At 34.2% G+C, this 15595-nt stretch overlaps 1 protein-coding gene and 1 long non-coding RNA gene across 2 annotated transcripts in view; one reads left to right on the forward strand and one right to left on the reverse strand.

Annotated features, from left to right (window-relative positions):
- The window catches only part of CDH12 (cadherin 12), a 1125215-nt gene that overhangs the window by 46718 nt on the left and 1062902 nt on the right, over nt 1-15595 (forward strand). The window lies entirely within an intron of this gene.
- The window catches only part of LOC116552121, a 22844-nt gene continuing 7323 nt past the window's right edge, over nt 75-15595 (reverse strand). Inside the window, exon 3 of the long non-coding RNA XR_004269233.1 lies at nt 75-161. This is a non-coding gene — a long non-coding RNA (uncharacterized LOC116552121). The remainder of the gene's footprint in view (nt 162-15595) is intronic.

Genomic DNA, 15595 nt, shown 5'->3' on the forward strand with positions numbered 1-15595 from the left:
GCCTAGGAGCAATAGGTTGTAGCACATAGCCTGGGTATGTAGTGCGCGGTACCATCTAAGTTCAGGTGAGTAAATTCCATGATGTTTCCACGATCATGAAATTGCCTAATGATACATTTCACAGAATATATCTCTGTTATTAAGCAGCACATAACTGTTTACTGGAGTAGTATCTTTTAGTCTATTTTGATTAAACATTTAGTTCGTGAAAGAAGCTCTCTCTATTATTATTTCTTATATATAAGATTTATTTAATTGGGTATGATGTATGGATTAATAGACTAAAAATATTTAAACAGTAATATGTGCAAGGATGCATTCAAAAGAAACTGAAATTTTAGAAAATGAAGTAATATCAATGCCATCTATCATCATAGCCCTGGAAGTTAATCACTCAAAATTCTGACATAATGACTATAATATTATTACTATATGCATAACACAATTGTGTAAATATCTAACCTTTTTAGAATTATATTGCTATATATAATTATGTTCAGCCCTTTTCAGTCAAACTCTACTTTAGCGTCTTACATACCTTGAAAACCTTTAGTAAACTTAAATGCTAAATGTTTGATGATTATTATTATACAATATATTTACTGAACCAAAAAGCATAAAATAATATGTAATAAACATAATAAGGATAAAAAATTCAACAAACATATATCAATACCTTTTACACTTTTTATATACTATTTATCAATTGAAATCTAATCCTCTCTTTTAGATGTAATTACTATTTTTTTAAATTCCTTAAGTTATGTGTAATTTTGGGGAAATTTTTATATAAATGGGTTCATTGTGCAAATAATCTGATGGTGGAGTTCAGTCACATAAATACAGGAAACTACAACATTCAACTTCATACTGTATAGTATTTTATTATGTCAATATATCTATTTTTTCCACTTATACTTGCTGTATTTCCTTTGGTCTGCCAACATAATAATATAACACAGTAAGTAAATATGCAAGGATTACCTAGAGGTGAAAATTGTTACATCATGGATTTGCACATTTTTAAATGTGTCAAATAGTACTAAATTATCTTCCAAAATCATTATAACATTTTACATTCCCACCAACAGGGTATAGCATTCCTTCTGCTCCATATTCTTGCCCATACTTGATATAGTTAACAGTTTTTAGGTGATCTTTAAAGTTCATTATGATTTTTAAAACAAAGAGAAAAGAAAAAAGCCCCAGTTACTTTGCTTTGCCTTACTTTATTCAACAAGTTAAAACTCAATGTCTCTTGCAATAGTGTATGTACAATTTCACAATTATGTAATACCTAATCTTAGTCCATCTGTGATGGTTTATGTGTCAACTTGTCTAGGTTGTACTGGTAATACTACTGATTATGTAATCCGTAATTAATCTTGTATTGCTGCAAAAGGTATTTTGTTGATACGGTATGTTAAGATATATAATCAGTTGACTTTAAGTAAAGAAGATGACCATTGATAATGTGTGTAGCCCTCATCCAATCACTCGAAGGCTTTAAGAGCAAAAAACAGGTTTCCCAGAGAAGATGGTCTACATCAAGACTGAGGCATCAAATGCTGCCAGAGGTTTCAGCCTGTTTGATTCATTGAATTTCAGACTCAGGACTGCGTATTACCTCCTTTCTTGGTTTCCAGCTTGCTGACTGCCCTACAGGTTTTGGATTTAGCAGCCCCCATATTCACATAAACCAATTCCTTAAAATCTCCCCCCATCCTTCTCTCTCTCACAGGCAGAATTCACAGTCCCTTTCTCAACAAAAGAGAAATAAGTTTGAGAAAAAAAAAAACAGTTTGGAACATTATTAATATATGTGTAGAGAAGCCATATTAAACATAGTACCAGTGTACGTATCCAAATTCAAAGGTAGAAAAAAATCATATTATATTTCCTGGTCTTCACTGTCATTATCCTGTTTCCCACTTAGTGTCCACCAAGTACTACAGACAAAAAAGATCTTTGTTATGTAAAACAAATTTTGAATTGTCATGTAAACTTTGAAAATATAACAGTACACCTTTTAGTATTTCTATTCTTTAATAAGCTTTTTCATTGTGCAAAATATGCAAGCGAATCTTTCATTTTTTATTTAAATATATTGTAAGCAGTAGCTCTTGATTTTTTTTTGTAACAACATAGACTCATAGTAACTTAAATAATGCTCTAAACATCATAGCAAGTTTACATTTTATAAACTGTGTTTTACCAAACAAATATTCTGCTGTTTTACAGCCACCCCACAGAAATTGTATAGACTTCTACCCCAGACTGGATTTTGGGTCACGATACCACAGGTAACACAGGAAAGGGATTTGAAAGAGCTTGTCACTTACATAATGAGGCTTTCTGGGGAGAGCAGGAAGGCTTCCAAACACTTCCAAAATGGTTTGAGAGAGCAGGGAAAGGTGACTACATTTTTTATAGATCTAAAGAGGCGTGGCCAAGGTGAAGTATATTTTCTGTATTATTTGGACTTCCAGCTGATTCTAAATGAGAGAGCATCATGGCTTTCTTATCAGTGTGACCAGATGTCAGGAAGAAATAAAAAATGGGAGGGAAGAGGCTTAAAATCTCCCAACAGTTAAGCACCAAAAAATTTTTGAGCCTGACTTTTTATTACTTGCATATTGTAGGAGTTAAGAGTAGGGTAATGCTGTTGTTATTTCTTTTGAAATTATTTATATATATATCAGTAATCCTAGTAGTTTCAACCATTCTACTTTTGGATAATTTCAGTAATAAAAAGAGGGGAAACTCCTTGCTTGTCCCTTTTTTAGAAATGTTACTGAATTCATGCTGCGTATTTTTATTATAGTAGTAGGGCCTTCCTATTTTCTAGCACAGTTGACAAATGTAAAATTTGCAAAAATGTTTCTTGATTAAATTATAACTTTTTGGAAATGTGGGAGATTAAATAACTTGAAAAAATGCCTATTATAAACATTTATAAACAGTCTTTCAACACAAAGTACTGTTTTGAGTCCAGAAAATATTTTGAGAGAGAGCAAGTACTTTCCTATTGATAAAAGCCATGAAAGATGGTAAATGAGAAAGTTGATGTTGGATTTCCTTTAGTGAGGAGCTGAGAGGAAATATTCATCTTTGTAACCTAGAGGCTTGGTTAAGTGGGCTTTAATGCCCACTATAGCGCAAGCCTTTGAATCTTTATGATGAATTTCCAGCTGAATAGGAAGGTGTACCCTTAAAAGATCTTCTATATTAAACAAAAACATGAAGTAGAAATACATTTTTGAAACGTACGTATGGCACATTTCCAACTCGGCTCTCCATAGATTGCTTAGAGAAAAATAAAATGTTTATCTTAAGGATTTAAAAACTGTGGCTTTGTGCCTATTGTGTGTTTGGGATTCTAATTTATACTACTTACCTGGTCTGGTAGCCACTTGGGTAAAACTAACAAAAAGTTAATTCAGAACTGATGATATTCCTAGGATGCCTAGTATAAGCATTTAAAAAGACATTCTGAAAATACAAGCCTTGATCTGGCAACTAGGAATTTCCGCAGAATACGTCTGTCTAAATATTGCCTTGTGATTTAAAATGTCAAACAAGTGAGGATAGGAGAAAATACCCTATGGTGACTGAGGGTCCTTGCCCCAGCAAATGCAAGCCTAATTACTTATTATTATAAAATGATTTCAGACAATGAATAACTGTTAGGAATTAGAATTTAATATTCTGTTTGACCAGCAAAATTAGACATAGATGAAGAGGGCATCAGTCAATTAGGAGAAACCATTCTAGGCAGTCACATATAATGCAATTTAGTAAGAGTAACATATGAAAAGTGTAAAGGATATTAAGGATGATATTAGATAGTCCACATACATTTAACAGAAACTTCAGAATAAAAATTTCAAGAAAATGAGGAGGAGGAAGCATGGATAGAGTAAATGAATAATAATTTTTTAGTAGTTGATTTTAAAAATGGCCCAAGAAAGCTGAATTAAAGTAAATGCACATTTAAACACTATGGTGAGACCACAGAAAAATAAAAATACAGGACAGAAACAAATCTGCTATTAGTATTTGAAACCCCCCCCCCACCCTTTTTGAAGACAGAAATAACATTTGGAATCTTACATGTTCTCCCTATTAAACAAAGTCAATAGATAAAATAAATACATATGGGAAGCATGGGGAAGGTAATTCTAAATATAAATTTTAATCAGAAAGTGAAATGTTAAGTTTGTTAAGATTAAAAATAAAAGCATTATATTAACAACGTTGTGGGAGGTTAAAGGGCAAATTCATCAGCTGGAGGTAACCAAAGATAATTGAAAAGCAATCTAAGATGGTAAAATATTCACTGACTTGAAAAGGCAAAACCCTCATTTTAAAAGTTGATGCACTTAATATCTATTCAAATTCTCTCTCAAGGCCTCCCAAATTGCTTAGTTAATGAAGGCTTCATTGGTCGTAACACCTTTGGCTCAAAGAGATACCTACGGAGACTAATTTTCTGATGTACTGAGGTCTTTTCAACTAAATGTCTGTGGAACCATGGCACAACTTTTAGAGGGTCCAAAATCTAGAACACTGGCAAATTCTAGTGCTGGTGAATGCATGAAGACGCAGGAACTAATCTTCATTGCTGGAGGTAATGCAAAATGGTATAGCCACTTTGGAAGAGATGTGGTAGTTCCTTAAAACACTAAACTTAATTACCATATGATCCAATCATGATTCTTGGTATTTACCCAAAGGAATTGAAAACTTACGTTCACACAAGGAGCACATGGATTTTTATGGCAGCTTCATTCATAATTGCCAATGCTTAGAAGCAACCAGAACATCCTTCAGTACATGAAAGGATAAATAAACTATAGTACAACCAGACAATGGAATATTACTCAATGCTAAAAAATATGATCTATCAAACCATGACAAAGCAAGGAGGAACCCTAAAGGTAAAGTACTACGTAAAAGAAGACAATCTAAAAAATTGACATATTATATAGCTTAGAATTTACGACATTCTTGAAAAGGCAAAATTTTGGAGACAATACGAAGTTCAATGTTTGCCAGCAATTAGGAGAGAGCTATGAAAAGGTGGTGTACAGAGGATTTTTAGGACTGTGAAAATGATTTGTATGATAATATGATGGTAGATGCATGTTAAATATTCATCAAAACACATAGAATGTAAAATACGAAGAATGAACCCTAAGGTAAGGCATAAACTTTGATTGTATCAATGTGGTTCGTCAATTATAACAAATGTACCACTCTTTTTGGGGATGTTGATAGTGGAAGACACTGTACACTTTTGAGAGTAGTAGGTAAACAGGTATATAAGAATCTCTATACCTTCTTCCCAATTTTCCTGTGAACAAAAACTTCCCTAAAAATGTCTATTATAAAAACATTGTCTATGGAGATCAAAAACAGGAGAAATCTAACTGATTCTAATTATGAACAGTAAGAAAAAAAATCACTTAACCAAGAAACCAGTTAGAGTAACGTTATGTTTATTGTTATTATGGCTGTTGTTGCTAATGCCGCTGTAATATCCCCACACTAGTGACAACAGGAAAATATACAAGCCAAAATTGAAATTGCATTTATAATAGTATTTATGTCAGTTTACAAAACATGTCTATAGCTTGTCTGGCAATGTTTATTCCTTGAGTACTCTCAGTTGAACTAACTACTACCTCCTCAGTGACTATCAAATCATTCTCTCCAGACCTCTTTGCCAGCACTTATCATGTAATATCTAGCATGTGCTGAATCTGAAAATAAAATCCATTCAAATATTTTCAGGACTCAAAATTCCATTTACATTCAGATTTTCTAATAAAAAATATTTATTTGTTATGAGGTAGTCTTCTAGTTTGTATAATTTTAATTAAGTTTCCAGTAGTAAAAATTTAGGAGCAGAAATCGTGCTTATTAAATATGTACATATTTATGTGTTGTTTTGTATTTTATAAATAAAAATATACTCTGGTATGTGTATACATGTATGTGTACATGTATATTTCTTAACATAAGTGTTCAAAATATTCATTAAGTGAATGTGGGGAGTATTGAGTATTTTATGATAAATACATATAGTTGCTTTTTGGAGATTTCAGTAAAATAGTTACTTCAAGTTGCAATAAATCAATTAAAAAGCAGAAGTATTTAAAAAAGTTGTCAAGTAAAAATTGTCTCCCTGAAATATCATCATGGGCTGAAAATTAACAGCTATTCATCTCTGCTCACTTTGGTGTGTTAGTTTCCAATCCATTAACTCTAACAAGTTAATAAAAACACATATTTTTAAGAAAAATATTGAAAAGAGCTATGTATTATGAATATAGAAATTAGAAATTACATAGAATTCATCGATATCACCAACCTATAAACTAGGCTATTCATTTTAAGAAAGAACATATTTCATTACTGTATGACCTTTAATGTTTCTCTATTTCTGTTTCTGTGATATATATTCTTTATATTCTAAATATATCCTAACTTCTTTACCAAATGCTAAATACATTTCTCCTTAGAAATGTATTTTCTACCCAGAGAGAAAAAAAAAATGCTTAATCTATTGATTCAATGATTCAACATATGGAGACAGTTCCTGTTTTGTGGTTTTGTTTGTTTGTTGGAGGCTGGGTCTGCATTTGTCACCCAGGCTGGTATGCAATAGCAGGATCTCTGCTCATTTCAACCTCTGTCTCCTAGGCTCAAGCCATCCTCCCACTTCAGCCTCCCAAGTACCTGAAATTACAGGCATGCACTGCCACACCCAGCTAGTTTTTGTATTTTCAGTATAGGTGGAGTTTCCTGCCATGTTGGCCAGGCCAATCTCAAACTCCTGGGCTCAAAACAATCGACCTACCTCTGCCTCCCAAAGTGCTGGGATTACAGACATGAGCCACCACACCTGGTAGAGACAGTTTGTTTTAATCCTCATGACATTTTTCACTAAAAAATAAATAAAATATTTAGAAAACATACTATATTTACAATTACTTGATAAAGGGTTTCTATTATTAACTAAGAATATTCATATGAAATATATAAAACTACCAACTTGTAAAACCAACTTCTAAATATATCTTTCCTTAGATTATATATGAATGCTTTAGAGATCATTTTATTAGGTTGGGGCTAGTATCAGATTGTTTATCACTATTATGATTGAGAAACTCATATTTTATGATAAAAATAAGTGTGGCTGTGTATAATGTATCTCTGTTAGTGTGTGTCTGTATAAATCTGAATTTCAAACAGTCGATCAGTAAATTCCTGTATTTAAACTGTTATAGTTTTTGTTAAGTAGCATATATTTACCAATGACATTTTATCAAATTGATTATCAGATCATAGACCTTAAAGGAAATGAGACATCAGGATAGACAAATTGATATCAAAAGGGTAGAGTGAGAAGTTTGAATTATCTGAAGAAATCAGAACTAGATTGTACATTATAAAGTGAGGCTGAGGACAACCTGTGGGATTTATTTGAGGGAGGGGATAAGAATAATATGTAAGTGTTAAGTTAGAGCCAAAATAGGGAAGAGTAGGAGGGCAGAAAAGTGTCTTCTCTTTTGTCATAGGTTTGCCTAAGACTTCCTGACAAAACACAGCTGGGGAGAAAATGTTCACTGTTTAACAAGAAATAGCACTGAAATAACAATGAGTATGGTACTGTACCAAAAACGCATTAGGTTATTTATTCCTCAAAAGCGACGCTGTGAGCCAGGGCTGTGGTTATTGGCATTTTATACAGGGGAGAATATAAGCCTGCATTTTTCTAAAAATCACACAAATAGTAACAAATTCAAAATGTTAAGCCAGATATTTTTATTTTTTATTAGAAATTGAATTCAAATAATAAACTTGAGATTTGCAAGCTAAATGAGACAAAATAGTAAAATTCTCTAATATTTAAGGCAAAGGGAACTTTTTTGATTGTAAGTATTGTTGATAATCTTTTATTTCTACATAGATGGTAATTCCCAATTTTTTTTACTGGTTACTTACAGATATCAATTGTTTCTTATTCTTGTTTCTTGTTCTGCTTCTAGGAGTTTATTTATAATATTTCTGAGTCCTTAACTTTACTTATGCAGTTATTAGTTACTAAATCCAGAATTCACTTAGTACAGAGCGAGGGTTTCTTGCCTGAAGAAAAGTACCTCCTACTAGCAGGATACCACCTAATAGTTTTTTATTCTGTTCAGGCAGCTATAACAGAATGCTACAGACTAGGTAGTCTACAAACAAGAGTAATTTCTTTCTCACCATTCTGGAGGCTGAGAAGTCCAAGGTGCTGTCAGCACTGGTGTCTGATGAGGGTCTGTGCCCTGGTTCATAGACGGTTGTCTTCTTACTGAGTCTTCACTTGGCAGCAAGTTCAAGAGATCTCTCTGGAGATGTCCTTTTTAATAAAGACACTTATTCCATTCATGAGGGCTCCACCCTCACAACCGATTTACCATCCAAAGGCCTCCCCTCCAAACACTATCACGCAAAGAGTTAGAATTTCAACATCTGAATTTGAGTGTGACACAAACATTCAGTCTACAGCAAATAGTAGACTATTTCCTGCTTCTTCATTAGGCCTCCCCTGCTGTCTATTTTTGACACAGATATGACCACCCATTATTCATTCTTTGCAATGCGTTAAGACACGGAGTCAGTTTTAAATAATAGTATTATTTTAGGAAACTTGCTTTTTCTCCTATGATATAATTCCTTACTATTTTATGTGAGATTAAGTCATGAAGAAGAACAACGGATTTAAGATAAAAAATCTGAACAGACATTTTTCGACCAAAGACATACAAATGGCCAACAGAAATACAAAAAAAAAAAAAAAAAGTTTGGCATCCTAAGAATAAAGGAAATGCAAATCAAAACCACAGTGAAATGCCACCTCACTTAATTAGAATGGATATTATCAAAAAGATGAGACAGATGCTGTCAAAGACAAGAAGAAACAAAAGTTGTGTACCGTTGGTGGGAATGTAAATTACTAAAGCCATTATGGACAAGAGTATGAAGGTTCCTCACAAAATTAAAACTAGAAATACCATATGATCCAGCAATCTCACAATGGGGCATATATTCAAAGCAAATGAAATCAGTATTCGAGAGAGATATCAGCTCTCCTGTATTTATTTCAACACCTTTCACAATAGCCAAGATGTGGAATCAACCTTTGTCCATCAATAAGTGAATGGATAAAGAAAATGTGGTTTATATACACCATGGAATAGTATTTAGTCATAAAAAACAAACTCCTGTAATTTTTTACAACATGGATAAACCTAAAGGACATTATATTAAATGAAAGTAGCTAAGCACAGAAGGCTCTAACTTAACACTCACAAGTTATTCTTATCCCGTCCCTCGAATAAATCCCACAGGTTGTCCTCAGTCTCACTTTACAAAGTGCAGTCTAGTTCTGACTTCCTCAGATAATTCAAACTTCTCACTCTACTATTTTGATACCAATTTGGCTATCATAATTTCTCATTTCCACACATGATTTTATGTATAGAATCTAAAAATGTTGATCTCACTAGCCTTTGCTTTTATAGTCTGCTCTTGACAGTTATACAGTGTATGTATGCTTTCACCTTTGGACTTGGATGTGTATTCAGCTCTTCAGGCATAATTAATGGAATCAGAGCCAAGATGTGGAGTATGTGTGTGTATGTGTACAATATATTTGTATAATATATACACACATACATGAACTGTATTGGGCATCTCTAATCTCTAAAAGATCAACTAGATAGAAATACTGGAGACCTATTCAATTTACAGGAAAGACGCTTTGCCTTACTTATGTCAGGTTTAGGACTATGGGAGGCTTGAGCTAAGAAGGGTCTTTCATTGTACATTTGTTCTGCCCTTATTTTTTGAAGGTTCTGACTTATGACTGCTGTATCAGAAGAAACATTTTGACAAAATTTCTGAGCGGAGATTAATGCACCCCTTCGTCATCTCTTGACGATGACGCTTTCTTACTCCATTCATTTAAAAGCTAGTCATTTGAAATTTTGTCTTTTTGTTTGTTTAGCTTCAAGGTCTTTGACAAGGTTGCATGTTAGGGATGACTGAAATAATTCCAAAGAGCCTTGTTTGAATAGCTGTAAAGAAATGTGTTTGAAATAGTGTGATAAAAAACCATACAACAACATAGAAATTTCCTATATTTAAAAAATTTCTGAGTTCGTGAAATTATCTTCATTTTTTGGCATCAAATTGTTACATAAATTAAGTCCAATATTGGCACTTTCCCATATATTTAGTTTTTTTTCTTTTTTAAATAAGAAATATAGACTAGTATAGTAGTTACCAGAGGCTGATAGGGTAGGAAGAGAGGGAAGGATGAGAGAGGTTGGTCAATGGATACAAAGTTACACCTAGCTAGGAGGAATAGGTTCTGGTGTTCTGCTGCACAGTAGTGTGACTGTAGTCAGCAGTAATGTATTGCACATTTAAACATAGCTAGAAGAGAGAATTTTGAATATTCTCACCACAAAGAAATGACAAATGTTTGAAGTAATAGATGTGATCGGTACTCTGATCTGGTCAATGTATAAATGTATGGAAATATCATACTTTACCCCTTAAATGTGTACAGTTATTTTTACATCAATTACAAAAAAAAACCTTATAAAATACAGTTGTATAGAAGAAATATGACCAAGTGTTTGATAGGTCAGTAGGGTGACTATGGTTTATGATCATCTATTGTATATTTCAAAACAGCTCGAAGAGAATAATTTGGATATTTCTAGCATAAAGAAAAGACAAATATTTAAGGTGATTTGTGTATAAATTATACTGAGTATATCTTTACAAATTATATGAATGTACTAAATTATCACATGTACCCTAAAAATATGTACATCTATTCTGGATCAATAAAAATACTTTAAAAACAAAATAAAACTGTAAAAAAATAACCATCTATTTTTAAAAAGAATGAGACAACCAAAGACCAGAAATTTAACTATGGAAATCTGTAAAATGGGAGGAGTGATGAGGAAAAAGGTGTTTACTCAAAATTAAATACCAAGTTTATGTTGGCAGAAAAATCTAAGATTGCATACAACTGTTGAAGTGTGCTTAAAAATATTCTTGCAGAGATGCTCTAATGTGTATTTAATTTCTTGGTCTTTGATTTGATTTTATTTCTTTTGTCTTTAGCTTTTACTCTGTCTAAAGAGTAAAAGAACTAGCAACTCCTTAGTGCAGTCTCTTTTCATGCAAGGTTGGTAGTCAGCCTGTGTACCACTGTGCAGATAGACAAGTTTAGTTTTTAAAGGCCTAATCACTTTTGAGATTAAGGTAACATCAGCATTGTTGGCAAACATGGATTTGTCTCTGGATAAGCATTTAAAATATAATTTTATATTCATTTTTCTACTGTTCCTATAAAAAATTATCACAAATTATCTAACATTCTAGAAGTCAGAAATCCTAAAATCAAGATATCAGTTTTATGGCAGGTCAGGATATCAGTGTTAAAAATCAAGGTTCATTTCTTCTCTAGGTTGTAGTGGAGAATCCATTTCATTGTATTCTTCAGCTTCTAGAGGTCACCTGTATTCCTTGGCTTGTGGCCGCTTCCTCAGTCCTCAGAACATCATCTCCATCTCTGCTTCCATGCTCGTATCTCCTCTCTTACTTTGACTCTGCTGTATTTCTTTTATTAGAGCACTTGTGATTCCATGGAGCGAATTAGGATAATCCAGGATGATCTCTCCACCACAAGTATTTTAATTTAATCGCATCTGCAAAATCCCTTTTGCCATATAAGGTAATATAATAACAGGCTCCAGAGATTAGGACATGGACACCTTTGCATGTGTTTATTGGAGAAGGTGAGGCAATATTCAGTCTGCTACTCCCTTGTCTCTGTTTTTCTGTATCTATTTTTTTCTGTTTTCTCTAAATCTTACTCCTTTTCTGTGGCTATTGCTGGCCTTGTTGGTCTCATTATTGGACAGCTTTCTCAAGTCATAGGTAAGCAGGTCATCATACAGATGACTTATTTGACCCTGGACCCAGAATCTACTCTGGTTAAGTTGTAGACAGAGTTGGCAGGTCACATGATGCAAAGCACATTAACCTGTGTGTAGAATTACATTGGCTATTTTATTCTGATGGAGCTATGAGTATGGCAGGCATTCAAAATCCAGTGGACTCTTTTCTAGTACCCAAATATTCTTTCACTGCTAACAAAACTGATCATCCACCTCCTTGTCTGTGGGTCCAGCTGATTCTGAATGAGCTGAAATCTAGTTAGATGGAGAAGGCAGGGCTTCTGGGTAGAAGGAATGGCATGCGGAAAACATGAATGCATAAACTGTGTGGTTATTTCTGGGATAGATGAGCTTTTCAGTAAAATTGTCACTTTAGAATATTGGTGATCATGGAAAGCCAGATATGGGGAGTTTGAGAGGTAGAAAGCAACTAGGGCAAGAGAGACTGAGCGTTCAGCATATTCCTTCCAGTGACACTGTAGAGCTAGTATTTACATGATGCAACATAGGAGGCATGAAGATTAACAGAAAACTTGTGATGATTCTTATTAGACATGCATACCGCTAAAATCAATGCAGTAATAGTAATGAGACAGAAGTAGTTAAGAAGCATAATAAATTGTTAAGCCATATTGCCAGGAGGTACTGCCTGTGAATGGAGGAGGAGGAATTTTTGTAATGTTTACACTTTTTTGGTGTTGGTTACATAAATGGGATTGAAAATGTATAAAAATAAAAAAAGCCATTAAAGAGTGAGGGCACATGATGGGATCAGGCTTTATGATGTTCTTGAGACTTATGTAAACATTTTTACTACTACATCATAGCAGCTTATCTTCTTGTTAAATAATAATATTAAACAAATAGGTCGAATAAATATAGTAGGTTGCTTTTCATGAAAGCATTATTCATAAGCTCCCGGTGACTAAGGCATAAAATTGTAGATGTTATGATAAAATGTATTGATTCACAACCAGGTAAGAGACAGTATGCAATGCTGTCAGCCTAAGAGGGTTCTAGCACATTCCTTTAGAAAATACATTCATATATGTCCATTGCAGTTATAACCAGTTAAAGTTGTAACTTCAAAACTATAAGGTAGCTATAACCACCAGATATGTGTATGCCAACAAGCAGGAAGGCATGGTACATAATTTGTATAGCAAAAAACTCATCTACAATATTTAGACGACAAAGAGTGAAGGACGAAATCTAATAAGAAGCTTTTAAAACTGATAAATGTAAGGTTTTGACCCCAACTCTAAAATGCCCACTCTGCAAAGGATAGGCTCACTTAGGAATAGCATGTATTGGAGAGATTGCTGGTTCTCCCTGGCAGTGAAATCAATATGAATCAATAGTGTAATATTGCTCCAACAGAACTAATGGGATCATATATTTCATGAACGGAAATATAGTAACCAGATTGAAGAAGTGATTGCCGGCCACCTAAGTCATTTCTGGGTACCATACCTTGGGGTGCATGGTCAAATGAGAATACATTTAGAGAATGACAACCCAAAAAGTGAAAATCACTGTTGTTGGGGACCTAGGAGGTACCTAATGCTTTATAACTGCTTTATGTACATTATTTCCTTTATGTAATTAAATAAAGTCTGATAGGTGATGGTGATGAAATATCTATGAGTGCCAGCAGGAGAAATGTCCAGTGTAATTTTACCAGAGGTTGTGCTGGTACAATTACACCGATGACCCAGCATTTGATTCCTGACCACACGCTCCATCAGAGATGGTATTTCATCAACTCAACAAAGATGAACACATCCCTCAGAACTGATCCAAATTCACCAAGTTTACAAAGCCAGGCTTTACCCAATTTTTACCCATATTTTGTCTGGCTTTGTAAAACCAGATTTCAAGTTGTAGCTTGAAAACTATAAAGTAGTTGTAACCACCATTTACGTGTATGTCAAAAAGCAGAAAGGCATGACACATGTTTTAATAACAGTGAGGTGGAAAACAAACTGCAACAAAAAATAAAACTGATGAGAAGTAGACATTCCTGTTATCTGCCAACCTATCTTACCACTGTCAATGTGATATGCAGTAAGCCAAATTTTAACTGAAAGGGAGCTCAGGCCCGGTGCTGTGTCTCATGCCTATAATCCCAGCACTTTGGGAGGCCGAGGGAGGCAGATCGCCCGAGGTCAGGAGTTCAACACCAGCCTAGCCAACATGGTGAAACCCTGTCTCTACTAAAAATACAAAAATTAGTGGGTCATGAAGGTGGCCACCTGTAATCCCAACTACTTGGGTGGCTGAGACAGGAGAATCACTTGGACGCATGAGGTGGAGGTTGCAGTGAGCCAAGATCGTGTGATTCTACTCCAGTCTGGGCAACAGGAGTAAAAACTCAATCTCAAAAAACAAACAAACAAGCAAACAAACAAAAAACCTCAATGCATCTATTGCAAATGGGAATAGATTTGACAAAACTGCAAAAAAGTGCTTATATGGGCATTACCATTGTTTATGTGACTAAAATAAGAAGTGTCTCCAATTAACTCTGACACATCACTGATTAGAGACAATGTGTATTCATTTAAGAAATGTTATTGATATGGTTTGACTGTGTGCCCACCCAAATCTCATCTTGAATTGTAATTCACACATGGAATTGGGAGGGCCTTTGTGGGAGGTAAGTGGATCATGGAGGCGGATGCCCCTCTTGCTGTTCCTGTGATAGTGAATGAGTTCTCATGAGATTTGATGGTTTTAAACTGTCTGGCTTTCTTCACTTACTGTCTCACCTGGTGTTATGTAAGAACTGCCTTGCTTTTCCTTCACCTCTGCCATGATTGTAAATTTCCTGAGGCCTCCTCAGCCATTTAGAAGTGTGATTCAAGAAACCCCATCTCTACTAAAAATACAAAAAATTATCCGGGCGTAGTGGTGCATGCCTGTAATCCCAGCTACTCGGGAGGCTGAGGCAGGAGAATCATTTGAACCCAGGAGGTCGAGGTTGCGGTGAGCCAATAGTGGACCATTCACTCCAGCCTGGGCATCAAGAGGGAAACTCCGTCTCAAAAATAAATAAATAAATAAATAACCCAATTTCAGGTGTGTTTTTAAAGCAGTGTGAGCATGGACGAATAGCGTTACTGTGACACAAAATGAAGAGTACCAGATTTGACAAACGATGTTTGATATAGTCTCATCAGCCTGAGCAATGTTTTTCTACATTAAAGAGAATTCCATGTCTCTTTTTTAAAGCATTAAATGTAGACTGAATTATCAGGCAGCAGTCTTATTCGCCTTATATTCTGTCCTTTATTGGTAGGTTCTTCATGGTTGCATTCCAAATTGTGCCTTATATCATTAGTTTTTTGTTCTATACCCACAAATCTTAGACTTCGGTGAAGAATCTTTTAATTGGTAGCAGACTTACAATTTATTTTTCTTCTGGCTCTAGATTTATGCTCTTATACTCTTCCTTCTTGCTTGGAAGACTAGTGATCAAGAAGAATCAAATGGAATTTAGACTTAGAGTTTTGAGAAAAGAAAACTTAGGGAGAATGTGACTGCTATGTAATTTTTAC

The sequence above is a fragment of the Sapajus apella genome, unplaced genomic scaffold (assembly GCF_009761245.1).
Source record: "Sapajus apella isolate SASKATOON/1434 unplaced genomic scaffold, GSC_monkey_1.0 scaffold11, whole genome shotgun sequence".
Lineage (NCBI taxonomy): Eukaryota > Metazoa > Chordata > Mammalia > Primates > Cebidae > Sapajus > Sapajus apella.